Here is a 26,103-nt window from a genome sequence, read left to right on the forward strand (position 1 = left end):
CTCAGCACTCCGGCGCCCCAGCTGTCCCCACACACACGCCATGGCACCAGCCTGGGGAGGGGTTAAATGTCAAATGTACGTATCAGCTATTGATTGATGCTTGTGGATGGTGCAGCTTTTGTAATCGTTTTTTTTTTGTTGTTTTTTTTTTAGAAACATTTCTTTTAGTTCAAAACAATGTTATGCAACTACCTGTCAGCATGTGTGTGTTTATAGATTTTGAATTTTTTTATCCCTGGAAAAAAAGACAAAAAAAAAAATCAGAGTGTCTGGTGCAATATACGTATCCCCTGTTTCCCCAGGAACGGGCAAGGCGTCCAGAAACATTCTTTTCTCTTCCTTCGGCACCCCTTCACCCGCACACCCCCCCACTGCCAGCAGCTCTGGTGACATAGTTCAGGCATATCCATATGAAATCCTTTATACTTTAATAACTTCATTGTTTTCCCCAAGAACAATGGTCATGGTATATTTGCGGGACTCACCCTTTTGGTTAAGCGAGGGAGGGAGGGAGGAAGGGAGGAAGGTCAACCCTAAAGGCTAATTGAAGGGGTCACCTTTGACAATGCCCAGAGCTCCTTCCCACCCCTTCCCCCTGTGGAAGTGTGGAAGCGGTCAGGGTTTAGCCTTAGGAAGAAGCCCTGTGCACAGGTGTGGGCATGCAGGTGTGTGACATTTGCATGCACATGAGGTTTATGTGTGTTGAAACACTGTGCAGGATTACACTGGCATGTCCCGAGGGTCCATCTGCTCTGCCCACGTGCCCTCTGTGCTTAAAATATCCTCCATCTGATGGGAAGCCAGGCGCTGAGCAGGAGGGGCAGCTGCAAGGAAGGGGGGCAGCTTCCATGCAGCCACAGGGGAAGGCGCTCAGGGGTCAGTTTACACACAGTGATGTTTTTCCTGAGGGTAGGAATGGGCCCTGACGAGGTGCTCTAGAAATATTTATGAATGTGTATGAATCAATGAATCATCTTCCAAGAGTTAGGGGGCTGCCAGGGGCTGGAACCCCAGGACTTCAGCACAGTCAAGTCAGAAGAAGAGAAATGGAACTCCTGAGTCTGGGCTGCAGGGGAGCAGTAACAGTTCACAGCATGACCTGTCTGTCACCGTGGCTGTGCCCCAGGCTGATGAGGGACAGCTGGGCCCAGCATCAGCAATGACCCTGGTTTGTCCAGCAAAACTGAACATCACTGTCTGAAGGAAGAGCATTAAAGGACCCTCTGGATCTGATTTAGCTTTGCATCACATTTTCTGAGGCTTGTACATCAAATATTGAACTGCTGGGTGACTTCAATTTTCTTCTTCAGACTTCTGAACTTTAAAGACATTTTGCTCTGATCAGGGTGTTTCACCAGCCCTCACCCCTCTCATGACACCCCCCATTCTCTTTTCTGCACGCCTGTCTCTCCTATGTCTCCCAGTGTCCAGGGTCACTGTTCAAAAGTGGCTGGCCTCGGGGCCAGGATCCAGCCTGAGCCCCATGTGTGCAGCCCTGCTTCAGCACAGAAGCGGGGTGCCTTCTCATAACGCATCAGCCCAGACGGGGTGCCTGTCCCAAATTCTTGTGAAGGTACTGCATGTTCTAGCCGAGGCCAGGCGGATACTCCCTGGGGTGCAGCTCCTGGGATGCCCAGTCAGATCCCAAGGTGCTGAGCCGCCTTTGTCAGGCCCCTGCCATGGCAGGAAGCATGGCCATCACTCCGCTCCAGGTCACCACCCTAACAGCGAGCGGGCTCTCCATGAGGTGCCACAGTGGCCCTATCTTCTCTGGGATCCTCAAAGCCATGTTATTTGAGGAGAAGTGCTACACTTTGCCACATACATTTTTTTAGCCTTACCCAAGGACATGTCCCTTGGTTTTCAGAAAGAAGGGAAGAAAGGGAAAGAGACAAGGAGAGAAACATCCATGTGCAAGAGAAACGTGGATCAGCAGCCTCCTGCCCAGGCCCCAACCGGGCACCAAACCTGCACCCTAGGCATGTGCCCTGAGCAGAAATGGAACCCATGACCTTTCCATTTACGGGACGAAGTTCCAACCAACTAAGCCACACCAGCCAGGGCCACACGTCCTATTTTAACTTAACTGTGGGATTGATTCAACTGTTGAGGACAGGGGTTGCTGGGCAAGGGGATATTCTGCGGGCCTTTAGTCATTCCTCCTCCTTGGGGACTGAGGGACTCAGACTTGTCATGTCTGGGCTGTCTTTTTGAGGATACGTTTTGTCTCAAGTCTGAATCCTTTCCCAGAGGCTCTTCTGTCCCCCAGGCAGACAGATTTCTGGGGCCCTCTCTACCAGTGACCCAGAAGGCATGCATGCACACACACACACACACACACACACACACACACACACACACACGCCCCCTCCTGCATTACTTTTACAATCATAAAGAACAGGTTGGTCTTCTTTCCTTCCCCCCTTCCCTCCAGATTACATGGCAACATGCAACCAACTTCAGGAAGTCTCAAGGTAGAACACACGCAAATAGTTGTGAGCAGACACCGCGGCTACCTATCCAACAGCCTTCTCTGTCCACCTTTCTGTCCTGGTCTGGCACCAGGTGGCCATGAAGTCAAGGACCCCACCCCAAGCTCAACAGATGAATCTCAATTAGCTTAAAGCATTTGTGGTAAGGCCTTTCTCCTTGCCTGCGCATGGTCGCAGGACTCCTTGACATCTGTCTCTGGTCTGGCTCAGCCATCGTCTGGGGCACAGCCATCCCAGGAGCTCACGTCTTCCCCACAGGTCAGCCCTGAGATCCATGTAGTGCATATGATTCTTCCAAATCAACTTTAATCTGCCCCAAGGACCCTCACGCCCCCACAAGGACTGTGTGGAAACTCGGGAGCTCCCTGCTGTCGTCAGTCACCCGCCCACGCTGTGTATCACTGGGATACACACCCACTGACTTAGGCAGGTGGCTCTGTGCTTTCTGTACAGCAGTCCCAGTGCAGGAATCCTGGCAATGCTGAAGCTCCAGGATCTTGGGTCCAGGAGGCCTGGTTGCACCTAGAGGCCAGCTTCTTGTTCACATGGGCCTCACTGCGATCCCCCCCGGGCTGGGGTGGGGTACTACCCTCCAAGGCGCCCCCTGCAGGACATCCGCACAGTCTCTTCCATGAGCTTGGGCTATTATTCGGACTGTCAGGCCTGCCTTGTAAAATTCTCTCAGGGCAGGACATACCACCAGTCTGACTACCTGCTTGTAACAGGAAGAAGAAAACGCGGAGAGAATACATATTAACATCTCAATGAATTGTCCCTCTGCCTTTTCCTAGGAAATCTGCTTCATTCTCTACCAACTTGCCTTCTCATGAGGGTAAGTAAGAGTCTAGAGGTGTAGGACCAGAGCTGAGGGGGAGTGCTGGGATTGGTCAGCAGATAGGGGGGAACTGTGGGGGAGCTTGCTGGTCAGTTCAAGGAAAGGAGGGGCAGGAGGAAGTCACAGTCAGTTACCCTCCCAGCCCAGAGCTTGGGCCTCCGTAGCTACTAGATCTCCCCATGTGTACGTACGTCTGGCCCCAATGCCAAGAGCTGAGGTTGAGCAAGTACAGTGGGGGCCAGACGCAGTGTGCTGGGCCCTGTGGGAGAGATCGATGAGTATCACGGTCTCTCCGGATCCACAGCCTCGTGGGGAGGCAGCCTCGTGCCCTGACTCACAGGCTGCGATGGGCAGGACGACCTGACTTGTGGGTAAGGAAGTCTGAAAAGTTGATTCCTGTTGCGGGGGTGGGGTGGGGGGCTGTTGTGAGGTGAGGTGAAGCCCATGGGATCTTAGAAAGCTTCTTGGATAAGGTTGGAGACAGACCGGGAAATGCACTGTACACAGAAGTGCTCGTGTCTGGGTGGGAGGTACAATGAAGGCTGAAACAGCATAAGGGTGTGAGCAAGGCCAAGGGCACTGAAAAAAGAGCTTAGAAAAACAGCATGTGGCCAGATCACAAAGAACACTGAATGGGTTGTATGTAACTATAGACTGAATTAGGATCAGATACACGTGCTCATAGTTAAAGACCCTTGTCCCCAGTCCCAGCTCCCACCCTTTCCTCCTCCCCATGTTTTCAGCTGGTTCTTTCAGTATTTCCCTCTGTGGCTCTACATATGATACAGTGGTCCCTCTCTATATCGTGGGTCACTTATCGCGGGCTCACTGTATCGCGGGATTTTTAAAAATATTATATTTAATTATTTATCACGGATTTTTCGCTATATTGCAGGATTTTGCGGTACTGTATACGTATGTTGTTAAAGTTATGTAGGTTTAAGAGTGTAGAATACGTTTAAGACTAAGTAGTGTTTATAAAAGTGTGGAAAATGTTAATAAGGGAGTGGGAAAGGTTAGTAAGGGACTGGGAACAGTTTATAAGTGTGTGGGAAGGGTTTATAAAGCCTTAAAATATATGTAAATACTAAAATAAATGTAAGGTTCCTACCTCGTGGATTCTCACCTATCGCAGGGGGGTCTAGAACGTAATACCCACAATAAGTGAGGGAATACTGGACTTGTTACTATTATTTGATTTTTCAATTTTGAATGTCATTCCTTGAATTTCCACTATAGAAGATGAGACTTCTGTGCCTTCCTACTACGCATAAACATGTTTCCTATCCCTTCAACTACAGTCCCATTGTAATTCCAGTTAGATCATTATTTTGCACTTACATTACTATTATTACTATCCAATAGTATTCACAACTGAATGACATAGTGTGCTATGCTAAGTTTTTCTTTCTTGATTATTTTTCTTCTTTTCCTGATATTAATCTTTTTCTGTTTGTTTAGTTGGTTGGTTGGTTGGTTTGCTTTGTTTAGGTTTCGAAGTACTTATCACTAATTGAACCTCAAAGTTTTTTGTCAAGTACACAAGTCTGCTTTCCAGATCTCAGATGCCTGTGGTGTGACTACAGGTTTGCTCGCTGGCAAACTTCCTGCAGCCATGCTTGCTGGCATCTGGAAGACTCCCCTACAGGCACCTCTCTACTGGGTTAGCGCTCACTTGCCTCCCTTTTTTCTTGGTTTCCCCCCATCTTTTGTTGGAGCACCTCCCTTAGTAGCATCCTGAGAAAAGGTGCATTTGAGGCAATTGTTGGACACTTGAATATCTGGAAAAATCTTTTTTTTTTCAATTACATTTTACAGTCAATATTATATTAGTTTCAGGTGTACCGTGTAGTGGTTAGGAGAAGTTTTTGTTCTGCCCTTGCAGTTGATTGTCTGACTAAATTTTCTTTAAATGCGGATAAAACTGGTATTTATGTAATCCCTATGGCTATCTAGTTTTCCAACAAGTCTGCCGGTTGGTAAGAGCGCCCTCGTGTGTCACTGCCGTGCAATGTCAACTGGGTCTTCGCAGCTAATAGCTCCCCTGGTGTTTGTCTACTTCCGGCTGGCTGGTCCCACCGCTTTGTGTCCTCTGAGAAACACGAGGCGGCGGTGGCCCTGCTGGGTCGGAGCAGCCCCAGGCTGCAGGGTCAAAGAGCTCCCCTGGACAGACCGAAGGTTTTGTCCCATTACACCCACACGGTCCCACTCTGAAAAATTATTCAGGATCCCAGTATGTTTATATGGGTGCTCAATCCATATTATATATATTAGAAACTAAAGCTGAGAATTTTAAAAATACATATTAATCCACTTCAAATAGCAATAATAAACCCATAATGCCACAACGCGTTCATGAAAAATAAGTAGCCTTTTAAAAACAAGAAACACAAAGAGTAAGAAGTGTGGCATTGTTTTACACTTTCACAAATCTTTTTTGTGCCTGGCTCAGTAGAAGAGAGCTGGATTCTTATGTTGGCTTCTGCATTCAGTCCCTTGCCATGTCACATAGCCTCTGGAAAATACTGCAAAATACTCATGAGAGAATGAGTAAAAAGACACATAACATCTTAGTATTACGACACCCCCCGAAAGGGTCTTGGGAACCCCCCAGGGGCCCCAGATCACTTTGTGAACTGCTGAATTAAGGATATGGTCACGTGAACCTCAGGCCTGAGTACAGAGTTGGAACCTAAAATCTGTCATGGTCCCTGAGAACATCTCTTGCAGAGGGATGGGCAGGGTTCGTGCTCCTGCAATGCTGCTCTGGATGCAGCAGCAGGGAGGAAATGCCCCCAACTCAGGGCCCCTCTCCTTGTGAGGTCCTGGCCGCCAGGCCCCTCCCAGGCAGGAAGCGGGCCTTCCCCAGCTGAGCACTTTTCACAGCTTTCCTCACCCACCTTCCCACTGGGCCACCTCTTGGAGCCTAGAAATTTCAAGATACCATATGCAAAGCACCAGTGCCTAACACGGTCAGAGGGCCCTGCCCTCACTTTGGGCCACTCCCAAACCCGTGAACAGAAGTGGGGGACAGCCATGTTTTCCTTTAAAACAAGAAAGCTGAGAAAGATTTCTTGATTGTCCCAAGACACAGACCTGTCCCCCAGAGCCAGCCTTTGCCACCCAAAAGCACTGCTCAGGGGACTCCACCCTGGCGCTCTGCATTCTGCCCCCTCCTCCTCGGGGGTCCCTGTCAATTCTTCACAGCCTCACCCTTCACCAGGATTGAATGAATCCCTCTTTTTACATGGTAAACAGTGGCCTGCGCTGCTTTCCCCCGCAGAGAAATCTCTAGTGACGGGGATTTCAGACCAATGGGAGAGCCACCTGAGGGGACATTTTAGGGCAGGGGATTTGGGGGTGTGTTCAGAGCAGTCCTCACCCCCTGGGGCTGGCCCCATGGCAGTGTCAGCTGAGATTTCCAGGAAGTTGTCATCAGTCCCTGGCACCTAACTGCTTGATTCTACTGGCCACATCATAGGTGCTCAATGTTTGTTGAATTGGGTCGATTTTGGATGATCCGGACTACAATTTTTCCATTTTCAGAGTCCTACTAGCTCTCAGAACTCTTTTTATGTCTCTGTGTTGTAAAATGACCTGTAAATTAGAACAAAACAGTGTCTGTAAACGTGTTTGTCTGCCTCCATTTGAAGAATTATTGAACACAACGATCAAGAACCCTGTTACAGTCTCCTGATTCAATATGAGGAGGTCAGAGAGCAGGACCCCGGGCCGTCTGCATGCAGTACTGTAGAGTTTCTCGAATGAGCAAAGAAAAGGAACCCTGAGCTCCAAAGACAACCATTTTTTAAAAAATTTAGGTTCCAGATTTATAACCAGGCCCCACGGCTCACATAACCATATTCTTAATTCAACAGTTTTCAAGGTGGTCTGGGCCTCTTGGGAGTCCCCAAGACCCGTTCAGGGAGCCCCGAAATTAAAACAGAGGCCCCTTGCCTGCTCACCCAGTCCCTGGCCCTGCAAACACTCTCGCAAGTCCTCTCCTTGACTCCTGGCCTTCTCTGCCATTGGAGAAGCTGCATGATCTTCGTCAAAGGTCACCTGACCCCCTCCCCACCAGCACTTCCCAGGACCTGGCTGGCATTCCCACAGACACGTCTCAGCACGGCAGAGAGAATGGTGTGCGCCCCCCACCCCTGCCGGGACACATCCTGAAGCAGCCCACCCCAGGAAACATGGCATGGAAGTCTCCTGTTTCTGCTTTCAATGTATGGGGATTTTGTATAATAGATTCCATAACATCGCCATTTTTTAAAACTTAAATTTATGGGTTTAATTATGTACTCAAGCGAACTCAAGAAAGGCAAGTCACGTTTATCTTGGGACTTTTGGATTTCCTTGCATGTCATCTTTTTGTTGTTTGAAGCATAGTTTGTAGACCATTTTATTTAACTATATGAACAGCTAATGGACTCCTGCAATCCAAGTAAATGCTCCACATTTAGAACCTTTGTGAAGCATAATAAGAATAAGACTGTTCGTGTTTGGCAGATTCCTCCTGCCCCGCAGACGGAGACGGAGAGATACAGATGAAGGTTTATATGGTTAAAAAGCGGAGGCCCAGCTGAAATTCTGCACCCCAAGCTGGCTCCCCAACCCAAAAATGACCACTGGCCCCTGAGAACACCCAAAGACCACCCTCCCAGCTTTTACACAGTATCAATTGCAGCAACAGCCCTGCATGGCAAAGTATAAGTTCTGTGCATTTCACTAGAAGCAGGGGTGCCACACACCCTTCTTCTGAGAAACAACCATCTCCAGGAAGAGACCCAGCTCCTCCCCAGGGCGCTGAAGGGCCTAGCTGACTCCACTCTGCCCCTGACCCTGGGGCCTCACCCCTGCAACCTTTGCCCCCATTCTTGACCTCTGTCCAGGAAGACCCTTGTCCTATGGGGATGAGTCCTCCTGGGTCTCTGGCCCCCGCCACCTTCAACGCTCCTGTCCTTGCCTGTATTTGGCATCAGCCACTCTGCAGCCCATCCTGCCATGTGACTCCGGGTTTGTGCCCATGCCAGAGGGCGCTCAGCAGGAAGGAAGCAAGATTCCTGGCACCCAGCGGTGCTCTGTGAAGATGAGCTCTGTGGAGTGAGGGGCTGGAGCGGCCATGGCTCTGCAGGGCCGCAGGGAGATCAGGGCTCACTCACCTGCATGACAGGGCACCCGGCTCCACGCTGACTGCTCCACGCGTCCTGCCACCCGCCCTCGGCGCCTCCACTGGCAGGGGGCTGTCTTGGGAAAGTGGGGTACCGGTGGAGGGGAGAGGTATAACCCCTGGGAGACAGTCCTCCCTGGGTGGGACTCAGTGAGGGACATGCGGGATGACCAGAGGCCCCTTACCCCTTGTGGAGGCCTCCTAGAACACAGGACTCGTGTACCCCCAAACTGCGGGCATAGCCATCGACGATGCCCCACTTCCTTCACCCTCACCCAGAAGGCCTCTCCACGTCATCGTGGGCCTGAAAGCTGCTCCGAGTCTGCCCTTTGCCACTTAGCAGCTGTGTGACCCTGGACAAGTGGCTGCACCCCTCTGGGCCTAGGCAGCCTTGTTTGAACAAAGAGATGCAGCTGTCTGCCCAGAGGACTTACCAGAAGGTGAAGGGTGTGTGGGTGCCGTGGAGTGTCCGGAGCAAAGGCCAGAATTCCCCGCTGGCCCCACCCTCCCGGAGTCCCCTCTGGGCCCACCACTCCGCATGTGCAGTGCGTGGCCTGGTAGGCCCTCAGAGCGCTGTGGGTGGGAGCCTGGCCTGGGGGGCGGGCCCGCCTCAGGGGCGCAGGCACCTCGGCCTCCCTCGGGACGTTGAGTACCATATTCCCCGGTCATCTCTGCCCTCAAACCAACTGCTTTGTTGCAGGAGAAGGAAGCAGGGATGGTCTCCCATCCCCCCCTTGCAAGAGGGCTCCCCATGACTCTACATTTGGAAAGAAAACTTTCTCTTGTTGGGGTGCTCATGGATGAGGCATGCCAGGCAGCCTGGGCGTTCGCAGTAGCTTCGCTTGAAGCCAATTTTAAGGTGATCGAATGAGAGGCTTCCTGTTTACATTTGACCTTGGTAAGTGCCCATGAAAACAAGCTGGAGTGATGGGCACCACAGCCAGAACCCAGGATGCTGGGGCAGCTGGGCACCCCTCCCTGCCGGGGCAGGTCCGGCCTTCCCTCCCACACAGCCTCCTTCACACAGGGCTCTGCCAGCCGGACCCTGCCCTCCTGTCTCCCTCCTTCCTCCACACCTGCTGTTTGTTTCCTGGGGTTCCCTCTGCCCCAACTCCCGACCCCCAATCTCTTGAAGGGGGCTTTGGACTGTGCCCACACTGCCCACAGGTTCTCCTTCAGCCAGCAACCCCCAGGGGCTCCCAGAATGCTCCCCACCCTTTCCACTGCTCACGTCTCTCAGGGGACCCTGGGTAGGCGTTGGCTGCACCCCACATCTGTCAGCCGTTTTTGGAACCTGAGCATTGCTCAGCATCAGCTGTCCCTCCAGCGTGTGTCCCTGCGGGTCTCCCTGCAGCCTTCCCTCCTGACCACCCAGGTACAGACATACTGGTCATGCAAGGCCATAGCCAGCCTCTACTTCTGGCCTTCTTGCGTGTCCCCTAACCGTTCGCAGGCGTGAACCTTGCCTGCCCTGCCAGCAGGAGCCCTGGCAGTCCCACTGAGTGCCTGGCCAAGCGCTGGGCACACAGGGCCTTAGAGAGTGCTTGGCAGGTGTAACCTACGGAGGCTGGGTCAGGGTTGGATGGGGGCAGGGCGTGGGCTGAGGCTGTGGGCCTGTGGGAGCAGTGGTGGCCCTGGAGTTATGGTGACTGACAATGAACACCAGTGGCTGGAAGGAAAAGAAACCGTTCTATGTAAAAAATAAAAATAAATGACTAAATAAGAGAGGATCACGGACAGGACCGCAGCCACAGTAATACCTCCCCGACCCAGAGCTTTTGAAATCCGTAACGGGTCTCTGAGTAGCCGAGACTGATGTCACAAACCCCGCGCACTTTATCCGGAGGTGAACCCTCCGTTCTATGTACTCAGCCATCCCTGCCTTTATGAACATTTCTAACAAAGGCAGGCCTCCGGTCTGCAAATCCACGACAGATCAGGAGCAACAAATCAGTGCCATTAAACTGCTTTGGCCAGCATTCTGACAACTCAGACAGGTGACAGCTGACAGCCTCAGTGAGGGGTGAGTGTGATGCTCTAGGAAGGGCTCTCATAAGGACTCAGAGAGCCCAGCACCCTGGAGGCGTCGGCTTGGGGACTGAGCCGCACCTAGACAAGGCAGGGCCCTCTAAGTCCGTGTCACCTTGCAGCTCGCCATGAATTAACCCTGAGTCACGAAGACAGTTAAGTGACATTCAAGGCTCTGCTGAGGTAGTTAAGGAGGCCCTTTATTCATTTCGAGTAAGTTTCCCTCCAAAGTGGTTCACATTTACTGAAGGAAACTTAAAAGGATACGTCCTTTGCTAACTAGAGCACTGAGCGGTAGCTTCTTTTTCTGGCCAGCCAAGCCCTTCGTGAATGTGCCCTCATCTGGGAGGCTGCACGACTTATCACCGCTGTAGAGAGGAGGGCAAGGGACTCACTCAGGGTCCACGGCCTAAGTGAAAGGGCAGGTCTCAATGTCAAGTGGTCTGGATGCTTCCACCAGCCCCACTTCCCTTCGCTGCCTCTCTCCAGGATGGTTCAGCCCCTCCTATGTCCCCCCACCCCCGCCTAGGACTCCAGGTGGGCGGTACTGTCCTGGAATGTCCTCTTTCTCAGCTGTTGCTTTTCCTCCCCATCACAGCCCAGGGCTGCTGGGTGTGACTTACCTTTCCTGAGCCCCCCCCCCATTAGCACCCTCAGCACTAAGCACCCCATCATTGACAACATATTGGTTCAAGCCCTGGGTCTCTCCGGATTGGTTCTTCAGGAAGGGCATGGGCTGAGCACGGATGCCATCAGCACCTCTGACCCAGAGTTAGCCAGTTACGGAGAGGTAGTGTGGCATGGTGAGCTCTAGGGTCTAATTCCAGCTGTGTAGCCTTGAGAAAGTTACCTAACGTCTCTATGCCTTGGTTTTCCCACCTGGAAAATGCAGATAATAGCATTAGTTAAACTCACAGAGTTGTCACCATCAAATACGTTAATAAGTGCCTGGCACTTAGTAAGCATTTGAATATATAAGTTTTTATTGCTAATGCAAGGCAATTCACATGGATCATCTTCATAACCTGTCTCAGCTCCTTTTTTAAAAATAATAAGTCTGGTTATAACAGATTTTAAAGTGTCATACCAGCCCAGTAAGGAAGGTGTGCGTTTCCCATTCTGGAGCTCAGGCCCCTGAAGCACAGAGAAGTAAAGTGACTGACTTGAGGACTGAGTGCCAGGAGGGGGCAGAACTGGGATTTGTACCTGGGTGCTAAGCTCTGAGTGTCTATGCCCCCGCACCCCCAAGATAGGGTGTTAGGAAGTGGGGCCCCGGGAAAAACAATTCAGTCACAAGGGCTCTGCCCTCATAATCAGGATTAGCGCCTACGACTGAGACCCCGGGGGGCTCACTGGTCCTCGCACCTGTGAGAAGGCGCCATCCATCAACCAGAGGCGGGCCCTCACCAGGCAGCAGACCTGCTGGAACCATGAACGTGGACTTCTCAGCCCCCCAGACAGTGAGAAATAAACATCTGGGCTCAGCCGGGTGGGCCTCGCTCAGGGCCCTTCATATAGTTGCAGTAAGATGCTGGCTGGGACCAGAGTCACCTGAATAGTCTTGTCACTCACCCGGCAGGTGGCTGATCCCAGTGATCAGCTAGGACCTCAGGGAGCTGTGGGCCAGAACACCTCCCGTGGCCTCCCCATGTGGCCTGGACTTCCTCTCAGCATAGCAGCTGCGTTCCAAGACCAAGAGTCCCCCCAAAATAGGGTGGAAGTACATGGCATTTTTAGGACCTAACTTTGGAGGTCACATAGTGCCACTTTTGCAATGACTTCTACTCATCAACGCAGTCACGAACTCCCACCCCTTTCAAGGAGGAGGAGCAAGCATAGGCCACTACTCAATGGGAAAGTGTCAAGAAGAGTAGGAGACAGGATATTTATGCCATCTTTGAAAAACACAGCCGGCCACCTGGCAGACTTTCCTGGAAGAACTTGCCATGTGAAGCGGGAGAGTGGCAAAGGGCAAACTGAGGCTCTAACAATGACTTCTCCCTGAAGCCACGTCTGACCATAGCTCCTTTGGGGAACCGGCCACCAGGGACATGGTTGGAAGCAAGAGTAGCTGTTCTGCCAACACTGTCATTGAAGTAAATAGAATTAGGGCTGCGGTGACATCATCATTCTGGCTGTCCTAACAACATGTAATTTGCAACCATGCTGTGACCAGCAGAGCTGCCAGGGCATGTGAGTGGGAAGGCCTGGTCACCTCTGGAACAGATCCATTTGCTGGAAGTCTTTTTCTTTTATAACACTTTTGTTTTCCTACTCAACAGCATTCCCTGCCATGCATATCACCCTACTGTGACATTTCACTATTTTAAGTTTTTTAAAAAGACTTTATTTACTTATTTTGAGAGAGAGGGGAAGGAAGGGAGAAAGAGAGAGAGAGAAACATCAATATGTGCTTGCCTCTCACGCACACCCCCAACTGGGGACCTGGCCTGCAACCCAGGCCTGTGCCCTGACTGGGGATCGAACCTGCGATCCTTTGGCTTCACAGGCCGATGCTCAATCCACTGAGCCACACCAGCCAGAGCTACTTGCTGGAAATCTTGCCTGCCCTTAACCCTGTCCAACAGCATACAAATCTTAAACACTTCCCTCATCAGCTTTTCCATGCAGACCAAAGCTGGAGGTGATTTTGCTTTTGAAGTTCCTGAGGCAACCAGAGCCCAAGGAAACGCCCTCTGTCTTCCCCTAGCCCCGCTCCCCGTGGACCCAGTACCAAGCCTGAGAACTCTGGGAATCCAGCCGAACCAGGGCCCAGCGGGAGAGCGGGCAGCAGGGTGGCCCCAAGCAGCAGGACTCAGCCCCGGCGAGGCCAGGAGATGGGACTTAGCCCAGCAGGCTGCACAGAGGGCACCCACGCAGCCGGCTCAGGGAGCAGGGGCCAGGCCCGCCTCTGGGCACAGGTGCCCCGAGGGCTCGGGACTCTGGGGATGGGGTGGGCGTGGGAACTACCAACTAAGGACTGTCTCCAGTATGCCAGCTGTCCTCACCTACATCGTCTGAGCAAATTCTAACAACCACTACCCTGGTTTCAGGGACGGGGAAATGAGGCTGAGAGATGGCTTGTCATCAGGCCTCCGTCAGGAAGACACAGAGCCGGCACCTGAACCCTCTATCATGTTCCACTGAACCAGGAAGAAGAGAAGGGAAAAGTGAGTGGGCCCGCGGGGCAAGACCTTGTTTGTTAGGAACCCAACCCAAGGGAGCTTTGTGTGAGAACTGGGGAGAGGGCCCTGCCCTCACCCAGGGTGCCGGGAGCCTGGGACAGGAAAGGCAGGTTTCCTGCCGGCCTCGGGCTCCGCAGCAGCCAGGCCAGACCCAGACTTTCCAGCAGAGCAGGCCCATTTGTCGCGGCCGCTGTCCCCCAGAGCGGCCATTCACAGAGTGGCAGCCCCTCTCATAGTCTCTAGACATGATTACCTGCCCCCGTGACCCCTTGTCTCCCCACCTCCTTATAGTCACTGATGTGTCAAAACAGCAGACCATCTCTCCTGGAGAGACAGAGGGAAGGGAGGATGGGACTCTTCGATTCAGGGTCCTCCGACCGTCCTTGGCAGGTCTTCCTCCACCCGCTCCAGCTATCACCACTTAGAATAAGACCAGCTGAGGGCTGTCCCTGGGAGGGGCCATGGCAGCACAGCCCAAGTCCACTCCACTCCTGGGGACGAGGGAGTGCCGAGAGCCCTCACCGCCACCAGCCAAAGGACGGCCCTGGAAGTCCTTGGGGAGAGGGATGCGAGACACAGGAGAAGTGGCTCCCGTGGGGCCCTGAGCCCGGGTGTGCCTGGAAGTGTCCATCAGGGGCCGCCCTGGTGTTTGGCCCCACACCCAGCGCCCCCACGCAGGGCCCCACAGGGGCTAAAGGCCGCATTCCCACGCTGTTCCTGCTGGAGGGCGGCCAGGCCCCAGGCAGCGCCTTTCACCGCCTGCCAGCTCGGAGCCCGGAGCACCTCAGGCTTTGGTCTGAGCGGAATCAGTCAGTTTCAATTACCTGCTCAGAGGGCTCCCAGATCAATGCCTCTTTATTTCCTGGAACGCTCCACGCTCCCAGCAACAGCCTGAGACAGGCCTGCAGCCTCTTCCCATTCAGGGAGCCTCCTGTGAGCTACTGGCGAAAACAGAGCCGTGTCTGCCACACACCCGCACAGATGAACTCAGTCTCAAGTCCTTGACCGTGACCCCTGATAGGATGGGGCGAACAGGCAGGGGGCGGGGGAGACTGGAACTACCTGGGGACCTGAATTCGTTTATGCATTCAACAGAGACAGGTATGTTCACATGTCTACCACCATCCTGGCTGGGGTTGCTGGGGGCCCGGCAGCCGCCAGGACAGATGCTGCAGAGCCGGGCAGCGGCCATGAGCAAATGAGGGGTCAGGCCTCATTTCCCACACTGTCAGTGAGAGAGCTGAATGGAGAGACAGACCCCTCAGGGGACCATCCAGCGGGATGCTCCTCTTCTGGCCCCACATTTGGGGTGCGACCACTCTCACAATCTCCTGGAGGGGGGCTCCTTCCTGGCCAGCCCCAGCTAGGTCATCAGCCCTCCCAACCAACCCTGGCACTCGGGGCCCAGCAGAGGTTTGTCAGCCCCTCAGCAGGAGCCCAGAGCTGGGCGTGGGCACCCACCATTAACACCGCTCTGGGTCCTCGGGCCCCTTGGCCTGTTCTTTCTCCCGCCTCGCAGCCAGATGGAGAACCCCCTCAAGAAGGCTCAGCAAGCGGGGTTTCCATGCCCGGTCCAGCCGACCAAGGCATCCAGGAAGCTCAGGAAGACCAAGGAGCAGCAGCGGGAACAGATGGAGGAGCAGGATGATGGGTGGATGGCCTGTCTTTCCTCAGGCCTGGACGCCCAGGGGCAGGTCTCCCTCAGCACTCCCTTCTGTCCGAACCACCACTGGATCCCTGCTGGAAAAGGCCATGCCTTCTTGGCACAACCCCAGACTGGCTGACCTCCTGGCCCTGCAGATCCTGGAGGGGCCATTCTGCCCAGAATGCCCTCAGCCCGCAGTCAGGAGCCTCACTACTGCTGGGAGGGGCTGCTCATGCCATCGAGGGGTCATGACCAGGAGGTCACGAGAAAAGGCAGTCCAGCTGGTACCCACCATGGTGTGCAGAACCGAATTGACACCAGGCCCTTTTGTACCAGACTCAAGCAAAGCAAAGGCCTGCTTTCTCTCCTCAGCCTCCAGGAACCCCCTGCCCACTCTTTGAACCTGTAGACCTTGTGGCTCTGCCCAGGCTGGTCCTAATCTCATGCCAGAAAGAGGCGAGGGAGGGCTGCTCCATCTGGCCAGGTGGAGAGCAAGGGTTTCCTTCCCTGGTGTGGATGGGTGCTTTGATGTGTCCACACATTCATTTATTCAACACGAATTTATGAAGCATCTTTCTGTGCCAGCCACTGTGCTAGGCCCTGGCCCAAGGTGGGGGTGAGAACTGTTGTTTGTGCAGGGGTGGATGACTAATGTGAGCGATGAAGGAACCCTTTCTCTGGAGGCAAGTGGGTGCCTGACAATGAAGCAGGGAGACAGACAAACGTACCCCAATAAAACTCTGAGAAGCTCCTTGTCGCTGGGCTGGGTCCCGGGGCAGCCCATTGGCCAGAAACAGGGCCCACCCCCATACTTTGCTATCTTTGTGTTCCCAGGCTCACCATATGGGGATCATTGCTCTATGTCATGCTCAAGGGGTGGTGTGAGGGGGGCTGGGTGAGCAGGCATGAGCATCCCATACAATGACGTCACCCACATGCCACCCCCGGGTTGTTCCTCCAGCGTTGAATGGGCTGATGCTTCCTGAGAACTGAACGCGCCAGGAGCTACAGTGGTGGGACAGACATCTCTGTTGCTGAGGCCAAGATCACCTGGGACATGAGACAATTCATCCTCTTGGTCAGGCCCAAGCTTTGGGTTGCCCAGTGACCACGAATATTAACTGTCTCCACTGTGCCTACACCCGTGTGGCTGAGTGTGGCTGGAGAGAAACACATACCAGGCTGACTGGCCTTGCTTAGCTATCAGAGTTCTTGAATGGGCACCTCACATGGCGGTCCCTCCTTCACGGACCCGGCATTTTCACTCTACCATCTTCCCTGCCCTCTACGGCCACTTGCCCCTCAGACAATCATTTTGTCTCATGTTACATTGAGAAAACAGAAAATATTGGAAGGAATTCCTTTATTTTCCTACCACCCAAACCATAAGTCTGTGTGCATCTCCCCGCCCACCACCCCAATTCCTATCTAAAGCCAACTCTGCGCTGAGCTCTGGATTCCATCCCTCTTACCTTCTTAATATCTTTGCTCAAGAAATTATTGTGTTGCCCTGGCTGGTATGACTCGGTTGGTTGGAGTGTTGTCCCATAAACCAAAAGGTTGCTGGTTCAATTCCTCATTAGTGCACATGCTTAGGTTGCAGGTTTGGTCCCAGGTCGGGGTGCGTTCGAGGGGCAACCGATCAATGTTTCTCTCTGCCTCTCTCTCTCTTTCCTCTCTCTCCTTTCTCTCCTGTCTCTCTCTCTCTCTCTGTGTCTCTCTCTGTCCACCCCCCACTCCCTTTTCTTCTCTCTAAAGTCAATAAGCATGTCCTTAGGTAAGGATTTTTAAAAAAGAAAGGAATTATATTATCTTTTCTTCTTTACCCTCTCTGTTGGATCTTTCTCATTAGCACACATAAAAGCTATAGGAGTCCTTGTCTCTTTAAAAACAAAAATCAAAACAAAAACAAAACACTCCCCTCTTGATGCCCCTACCCCTCCTGCAGCTGCTGCTCTGCAGGCTGGCTCTCCCCCACAGCTCAGTCTCTTTGAGAAGCTCTCTACACGCTGCTCTGTCTGCTTCCTCACGGCCACCCCCGCAAACCCACCCCAGCAAACCCACCCTGGCGGGGCCTCCACCACCTCCGCCACCACCGCTGCCGCCCCACTGACACTGCTCTTATCCCACCTTCAGCAGCCGCTCGTTGCAGAGGCCAGGGGTCACTTCTCTGCCCACTTGATGGCTCGCCCAGCAGCACTGCAATGGCTGGCCGTGTTTCCTCGTTGACTGTTCTCTCCACTTCAGCGGAAGTCCTCCCCTCTTCCCCCCGCCAGCCACCCCCATCCCAGGCTCCGCTCTTGGCTTCAATCGGCCTCTAAATGTTGCCGTGTGTCAGGCCTGGTCACAGGCTTTCTACTCTTCTGGAGACATTGTCTACCTGGATGATGTCATCAGGCTTTAAAACCAAACGTAGGCTGAGGCCTCTCCACTGAGCTACAGGCTCATGTCTACTTGTCATCTCCGTTTGGACATCTACCAGACATTTCCAAATTAACAGAGGCAAAACAAAACTTTCGATTTCTGTCCCCACCCCAATCTGGTCTTTCCCATCTTGATAAGTGGCGCCAGCATGAGCTCAGTTTCCCAAGACTAAAAGCCGTCCAGGACTCCCCCTTCTTCTTCCCAGCCCCATGAGCTTCGGCACCCAGTCCTGTACGTTCAGCTCAATACATCCCAACCCCAACTCTACTCTCCATCTGCATCACTGCCACCACCTCACCCATGTGACCGTTAGAGTCCCAGTCCTCCTTGTGTCCCCTACAATCCCTTCTGCCGTGACAGCCAGCATGATCTTTGAAGGTTTGCAATAAGACCATGTCACTTTCCTATTATTATTTGAATTAAACTAAGATGCCTTGCCGTGGTCAAAAATTGCATACAGAATGAGGGTCCCTACCTGCCACTCCGACCTCAGCTCTTCCTGCTCTTCCACTACACTGACCTTCATCCTGTTGTCCCATTTGGAGATAAGGGCATAGTGCCACCTGCTTAGAATATTCTCCCCCAGAACTTTGCCCCCTTGAAGAGGCATTCTCTACCCCTCCAGACTGTCTCTCTGCAGCACCCTGATTGGTTTCATTTATAGAACTTATCATCATCACAATGATCTGTTTCACCTATTTGTTTATTTGCTTGTTTTCTCTCCCCCCCATTGAGGTGGACACTCCATGAGAGCAGGGAATTTCTCAGTCATGTTCATTGCTATATCTTCTGCATCTGGACCTAAGCCTGCTCCATTAGCAGGTGTTCTATAAGTAGCTGGTGAATAAAAGAACAAATGAAGACCAGGCAGTGGGGATAATGCAAAATAGAATCTCACACGGTCCCAGCCCTGCAGGCTCAACTCTAGAGGCATGACGGAGACACAGAATGTAAGCACTTGCGTAAATGCCCGGATGGGTGCTGTAGGGTACCTGGAAGGGGTCTCTACCCAGAGCGTGTATGAGCATGTGTGGGGTGGGCTTCCTGGGGAAGTCATGGCCAAGCTGAGACCTATCAGATAGTAAGTGGGTATCGGAGAGGAAGAGGATAATGTCTCAGGTGGGAATACTTGAACTGGCAAAGAGCCAGAGGTGAGTGAGAGCATGGGGGGAGGGGTTCCGGAGCAGCACCTGCAGACCACCTGGCCCGCCTGGCTGGGAAAGGGCAGTTCTGCTTCCTTTCTGTGCTGCTTGGAGGAGGGGAGCCTCATCCAGATCAGAACATTCAATCCTTCATTTATTTCACACTAACACTAACCACTGGGCCCCTGCCACGTGCCAGAGCCTGTGCTGTGTGCTGGGGAGGTAGACATGGAAAGGCTCAGGTCTCTGTGAACAAAGGGACAAAGCTGAGCTCTGAGGGTGCAGGAAGTGCCAGCCCAAGACCACACCAGGAGACCCCAGCCACTCAGTGCAGAGGGCACTTCTGGGTCCCTCTGCACACACGTGCCTGGGCCTCCAGGCTGAAGCAGGGACACTCCCGCCAGCCCTGCAGGGACTTGTCCCTGAACTGGTCCTGCTGCCTGAAGAACCTGTCTTACTGCTCATGCTCTCTCAGTGCACATCACCTCTGCTCTGGTCACATACACACACCCACACCTGCCCTCGTGACCTGATACAGGCATGCACATCCCACACACACTCACCCACCCCATCCCGGGCAGTGAACCCAGTCTGCAGACACTCACAGGGTGCATAATGCACTCCTGCCCTCTGGAAGCTCCCACGCTTCTAGGGAGGACCACGTGGGTTCCAGAAATCATCTCTCCCCCAACTGTTTATAATATTACAGAAAAACCAGTATAAGGTAATGTAATCTGAACTCTGTTGTGTGATGGAGTAATTTATGCAGGCCTCTTGGAAGAGGAGAATTTGAGCCAGGTCTTGAAGAAAGTCATGGAATGGTGAGAATAAAGAGAAAAGGATTGGTTTTGTTTTTTAAAGACACTGACTTAATCAGGCTCTTTGGGCTACAAAAAAGATAATGTATTGATTGACTCATGGGACTGAAAAGTCAGGCAGTGCTGGATCCAGAGGCTGGTATGATGTTAACAAGGCTCTGTGTCCCTCTGGAGATATTTCCCAGCAGGGTTCTACCTCATGAGAAATCAGACTGACCTTATCAATTCAAGTGCACAGAAACTGTCTTCCCCAAGAGCTCTAGGAGAAAAGGCTTGGAGGACTCTCACTGGCCCCACTGGAGGCCACATGCTCACTTCGGAACCAACCCTTGTATGGTCACAGATATGGAATTGCCTGAGGCATGTTCCTACCGCTATAGCCTCACCCAACCCACATGGAATAGGTTTCCTAAGGGCAATAGGGCCTCTCTTATCAGAAGAAGTAGAGAATGGGCACTCAACAGAGGTCAAATATCCCTGCCTTACACTCCAGTCCCTCCCTTAGTTACAGTACTCCGCATGTTTTAACAATTCCACACAATTTACTCGGTTTGCTTAACAGGAAATAATCTTAAGCCAGGTACGGTTAGCACCCTTGTTTTACTATAGAGCAAGAGCACTTCCAGACATTGAACTTGATTATTCTGTTCTATAATTTTCAGAGAATCATCAGTGGGCCATCTCCTCTAGAAGAACTAATGACCTTGGAGCCCTTAGGTAAAGTCTCCCTCAGGATGGGGACAGGTAGGGGATGGGTGATTAGTGCTCGATGCTCTAAGTTTGAGGTGCCTCTGGGATACCCAAGCGGAAGTGCCCAGGAAGCAGTTGGGTGTATGAGATTGGCATTTCCCCTGCGATGGCCAGACACCCACTGCCATGCTGAGAGTTCCTTTCACCCTGTGCATTAAAGTGGCCAGTCAGGGTGCCTCCATTCAGAGGGCAGGGGGGCCAAAGCCCTGAGCCGGAAGATCTGCCTGCACTTGCCTCCTCTGTGCCCAGGAAAGCCAAGATCAGCCCAGAACCTCCCAAGCCCAGCTGAGGAGACCCAGAGACCTGGATGTCTTGGCAACCACGGATCTTTTCTCTCCTCGGTGTCTGAGCTGCCACTTCTCACATGCCACAGAGCTGTGTAAGCTGGTCCGCAAAGACGGCCCCAGCGAAGCATACTTCCAGGCACTCACGCCTTGATGCAGTCCCCTTCTGCGCTGAATCTAGGCTGACCTGTGACACACTATTCAACAGAAAGTGGCAGAAGTGATCCTCTCAGCATTTACGAGGAATGGCAGCTTCTACTTCCTCTTTCTTAGAAGGTTCACTTTTGTGACCCCCGAGCCACCATGTGAGATGTCTGGCTATCCTGCTGAAGGGACCATATGGAGGGGCCACGGGGAGAGGAATATGGGCCCAGCTGACCCATCGCCATAACTGAACCTCCGCTCACAGCCTTTATCTAAATGCACCTTCATGAGAGACCCCCAAGCAGGTCCAGGAGAAGAACCAGCCGGCTGAACCCAGTCAACCCACAGAACCACCAGAGATGATAAAATAGCAGTTGTTTTAAAGCCACCGAGTTCTGGAGTTTGTTATTCAGTGATAGATAACAAAAGCAACGTCCTTGTTGGGGACATTAGCTGATATGCCCGAGTCTTCTGCCACCTTCTTCCTAGCCCTCAAACCTGTCACGGTCGTGGTTAATGACCAAGAGAATAATCACGTTGTTAAGCATTCTGAGAAGGCAGACCAGTTTGGGGACAAGAACAGGAAGGGGACCACACATGCTGTCAGATTCCAGGACTGAGCTTCCAAAAGACACAAAGAACCCAGGTCCCACAGGGCTGGAGACCCAAGCAGGGGGGCTGGATGGCTTCCCAGCTCCGTCTCTGGGTGCTGGCCCCGAGAAGCAGAAGGCCAGGCTCAGGAGTCTGTCCGAAGCCGTTGTGTGGCTCTGAGATTGACGCCGATGGTATGATGGGACAGGAGGGTTGACCCTCCTCCCAGTCTGGCTCATGGGTCAGGGGGCCAACAGAGCCACGCCCTGCCCCCTTGACCTCACCTAGGTTCCCCTTGTACTTCCTGCCTCAGCAGGCTTCACCTCTTTGCTGCAGGCTCCATACTTCGACCAGCTCTTGCCTGATTCCCATTGTTTGGTGGCCTGAACCGCCCCTGCAGCTGGAATCACATCTCTGCTCCGGGGAGTCTTTCCTTCTCCTTCCCCCAGATCTCCAGGAGTATAGGGTTGTTGCCATAGGTGGCCTGAAATGTGTCGTGTATGACTCTTGGCCCACTACTAGACCATGAGATTCTGGACAGCAGAAACTACGGTTCATTCTTCCCTCTAATACATTCATTATGAAGCCAGTCAGTCACTCATTCACTCAACAAGTCTACCATGTGCCACTGTCTCCGTTCATTACCGGGACAGGAAGTGAAAACTATCGTCCCTGCCCTGGAGTCATGTTGGTCCAGTGGACAGAGAAGCATGTAAATCGGCAATAATTACACAGTAATGTAGTGCTAGCACAGGCTGTGTACCCAAAGCACTAGGAACACAGAGAAGTAGCCACATCAGATACAATTTACTAGTGATTGTTGTATTATTCTAAGCACTTCATTTATCTGTCTTTTTATCATTTTGAAGTGCTTAGAAGAGTAGAGTACTATTTTAGCATAGGTAAACATACAGACTAGACAAAATTTCAAAAGTGCTAACGCCACACCCTGAACCTGCCCAGAGGGGCCCGTCCTTGCCCACATTTTGTACCTTGCAGACATTCTGTATTTCATGCATAAGTCTGCACATGCACATGTGCATACGCACATGCCATTTTTACGTTAGTGGGTACACAACTTTTTGCATCTTGTTCTTTGTTTGTGTTTTCACCTAACATATCACTGTACAGATACCTCCTTTTCGGCTCATGCCTGCAAAGTATCATAGTATTCCACCCTATCAATGAACTAGCGTTTGTCTAACTGATCCCATGTCAACCGTTATTTGTGCTTTTTCTAGTTGTTCACTATTGCAAATCATGCTCCAATGAGTAACCTTGTGCCTAGGTGACCTTGAATGGGTCATATATTTACAGCATAAATCCATATCCTGTGGAATTACTGGGCCACGGGTAGGTGAATTTTAAGTGTGAGCTGTCCTCCACGGAACATTTCGTGCTTAGTAACAAACCACCAAGATTCACAGAGCTTTTCTACTCACCCCCTACCAGCACGCCCTGCTGCTGCGGCAGGGAGCCCCCAGTGGGCGAGGGGGAGGAAGGACACAGCACTTTCTTTTAAAATGCTTCTTTCATTCCTTCTTTATCTTTTTTTTTTTAAGTTTCTACTTTAAAAAAAAATTATTTATCTGTTTATTTGTAGAGAGAGGGGAAAGGAGAGAGAGAGGGAGAGAAACATCACTGTGTGGCTGCCTCTCACTTGCGCCCCCAACTGGGGACCTGACGTGCAGCCTAGTCATGTGCCCTGACTGGGAATCGAACCTGCGACACTTGGCTCGCAGGCCGACGCTCAATCCACTGAGCCACAGCAGCCAGGGAACTCATTCCTTCTTTATCTTTTAAATAGAATATAACAATATACAAAATCATATATAAATTTCATATACGTATATATCATAAATTTCATATACGTATATATTCATATACGTATATGAAATTTATATTTTAAATAGAAATACAATTTAGTGATACAATAATACAAATATGAAATTTATATATATATGTATGTATATATAATTTAAATGTAAAATGCATCAGGGGAGCATGTAATCCTGGAGCCATGGGCACCTGCCAAGAAGAGGGCATAACACCCCGGCCAGGCGCCCGTGTGGGAGTCCTGGATAGAGTGTCGCCGGCAGCTAGTCCAGCCTTGGGTTGCTCAGTTCATAAGCCAAAGTGGCATTTTTGCTTTTGCCCATTTGGGTCGGGCTTTTTTGTCACTGGGAGAGCCTGCCTGATGCCACAGCTGGTATGGGAGACCCAGACGGAGAGCAGGGGGAGCGATGTTTCTGGATGGGCCACCTGGAGGGGCTGGAGGGGTCAGCCAGGCAGCCCAGGGCAGGGAACGGTGCCCAGGGAAAGAGCCAGACGCGCGGAGGTGAGGAAGCAGGAGGCGCGCCGAGGGCCGCCGTGGCTGAGGGTGGCTGCAGCTTCGCCTTCGAGGCGGGGGAGAGGGCGCGGCGTGCACCACGCAGGCGCTGCGCTGTGGGAGGAATGGGAGGCAACGTGCGCTCAGATGAAGTGACCAGAGTGTCACCCTAGCAGGGATCACAGGTGTGATTGGACAGTGAACTTGCTGCGTCTCTGCTCAGGGTTCAGATCTCTGACACTCACCCCTCGGCTCCTCAGTCTGGCCGCCCTGAAAGGCAGTCGCCCTTGGAGACCTGGCATCAGACAGACCCCGCAGGGCCACACCTGGGGCACCTGGGAACGGGGAGGCTGAGAAGGAAGGCTGCCGAGGAGAAAGGTCATGGGCGTGCTAGAACCCCTCCTGGTGTGCCTGTGTGTGCACGTGTGTGCGTGTGTGCCCCTGTGTGGGTGTGCGTGTGCACACACAGGATGCCAATTACCCTTTCCCAACTGAGCCCTCAGGGACATTCTCCAGTATTTACTATTCCTCCAAAGTCATTTCCTTATCTCAGGGGCCCTTTGGAGCCTTTGACCCAGAGGTGGGGGAGGCAGAGAAGGAAAGAATGGGGCTGGGAGAAGAGAATTTGCCCTGTGTCATGTCTTCAGTCTCCAGGCATCCGTGGGAGCAGACTGTGACTCTCCGAACTGCCACTGACTGGGCCTGAGTCACATCACTGTCCCGCACACCTGTAGCAGGCCCTCTTGACACGATCTCTTAATCACTTCCCACCAGTCCATCTCCCACCACAGGGTGCCCCTGAAATGTCACTGACCTGTGCATAACTCTGCCTGGGCTGCCCTTGGGCTAAGGCACCTTCTTTTCTATGACTTAGGAGACCCTTTGCAGCCCTGGCCTACCTGTCCAGCCTCATCTGTCCCCTTCTCCCCTCACTCTGGGCTCCAGGCACAATGTCCCACAGCCCCTCCCGGAAAGCACCAGGGCGCACGTGGTCGTTCCTCTGGCCGCCGTAACAAACTACCACGGATGTAGAGGCTCAAACCACACCGTCCAAAAGTCCCAAAATGGGTACTCAGGGGTTCTGATCAAGGTGCCAGCCAGGCTGTGTTCCCTCTGGAGGCCCTGGGGAGAGATGAATTCCCTTACCTTCTCCAGCTTCAGAATGCTGCCTGATTCCTTAGTTCATGTCCCCTACCACTACCTTCAAAGCCAGCGGCATGGCGTCTTCCAATCTCTCTTGCTGACCTCTGCTCCCTCGGTCATATCTCCTGCTCTGGCTCAGACACTCCTGTCTTCCTCCTGTAAAGGCCCCTGTGATTGCATCCAGGGCACCTCCCATCTGAAAATCCTTAATTTAATCCTATCTACAAAGTCCCCTACATAGGCAGCCTGTCCATAGGCTCCAGGGATTAGGACGTGGACCTTTTGGGGGGAGTTATCACTGTGACCTTTGGCACAAGCAGCCCCTTTGGCACTGTGATAGGCAGAAAAATGACTAAGAGGCCAAGCTGGGACTCAGATCCTGGCCATGATCTGCTCACCAAGCTCACAGGCATGGTGCTGCCTCTGCCCAGATGGGGCACCTCTGTCTAATTTACACAAAAGTATCATAGGGGCTTCTGCCCCTTCCCCCCACTGACTGAGAGCTACTCCTCCTTGAAGGCTCAGCTCAGTCCAGGACATTTCCGTCACATTGCCAGGTTCTCCACCCACACTCTCAGCGGGTTAGTCACGCCCTCTCTGGGCTCCCACTTCATCCTGTGCTCTCCATACCCTGGCACCGACCGCAGGACTCTGGGAATGTCTGTCTAAGCGAGATCTGAGCCAGACCTGGAAGCCTTCCCCTAGAGCCTGGATCCTCCGCTCTGGAGTGTTCCTGCTTGGGCCTCCTTTGTCCTCCCTGGCATCACACGGGCCCCGTGGGGCCATACCTGGGGCACCTCAAGGAAGGCTACAGAGCCGCTGTGAGGAAGGCCGGAAGGAAGCAGAGGTGACCCTCACCTCCAAAATGTCCCCAGCCCCAGGGGAACCAGCCCTCTACCCAGGGGAGCCCAGAGCACACAGTGAGCAGTCTGAGGTCCTGCTGCCTGAGGAACTTGGGCTCTGGCTGAAGGAGGATCAGCTAGAGAGGCAGGAAAAGATCAGGGCGGGGGGCTGCATGGAAGAGGCAATATCTAGGCAGAGGAAAGGAAGGAGCAGAGAAGGAGGGACTCCTGGCTTCTACCTCCACTGGGAGGGACTCATAATGTGGAAAATTCTCCAG

At 52.6% G+C, this 26,103-nt stretch overlaps 1 long non-coding RNA gene across 1 annotated transcript; it reads left to right on the forward strand.

Annotated features, from left to right (window-relative positions):
- The first annotated feature begins 13,502 nt into the window (after positions 1 to 13,502).
- LOC150005655 (uncharacterized) lies at positions 13,503 to 21,154 on the forward strand. Its single transcript, XR_016511694.1, has 3 exons — positions 13,503 to 13,698; positions 20,405 to 20,459; positions 20,742 to 21,154. It is a non-coding gene; the product is annotated as an uncharacterized LOC150005655 (long non-coding RNA).
- Positions 21,155 to 26,103: the final 4,949 nt, after the last annotated feature.

Source organism: Furipterus horrens, unplaced genomic scaffold (genome assembly GCF_987537825.1).
Source record: "Furipterus horrens unplaced genomic scaffold, mFurHor1.1.pri manual_scaffold_6, whole genome shotgun sequence".
Classification (NCBI taxonomy): domain Eukaryota; kingdom Metazoa; phylum Chordata; class Mammalia; order Chiroptera; family Furipteridae; genus Furipterus; species Furipterus horrens.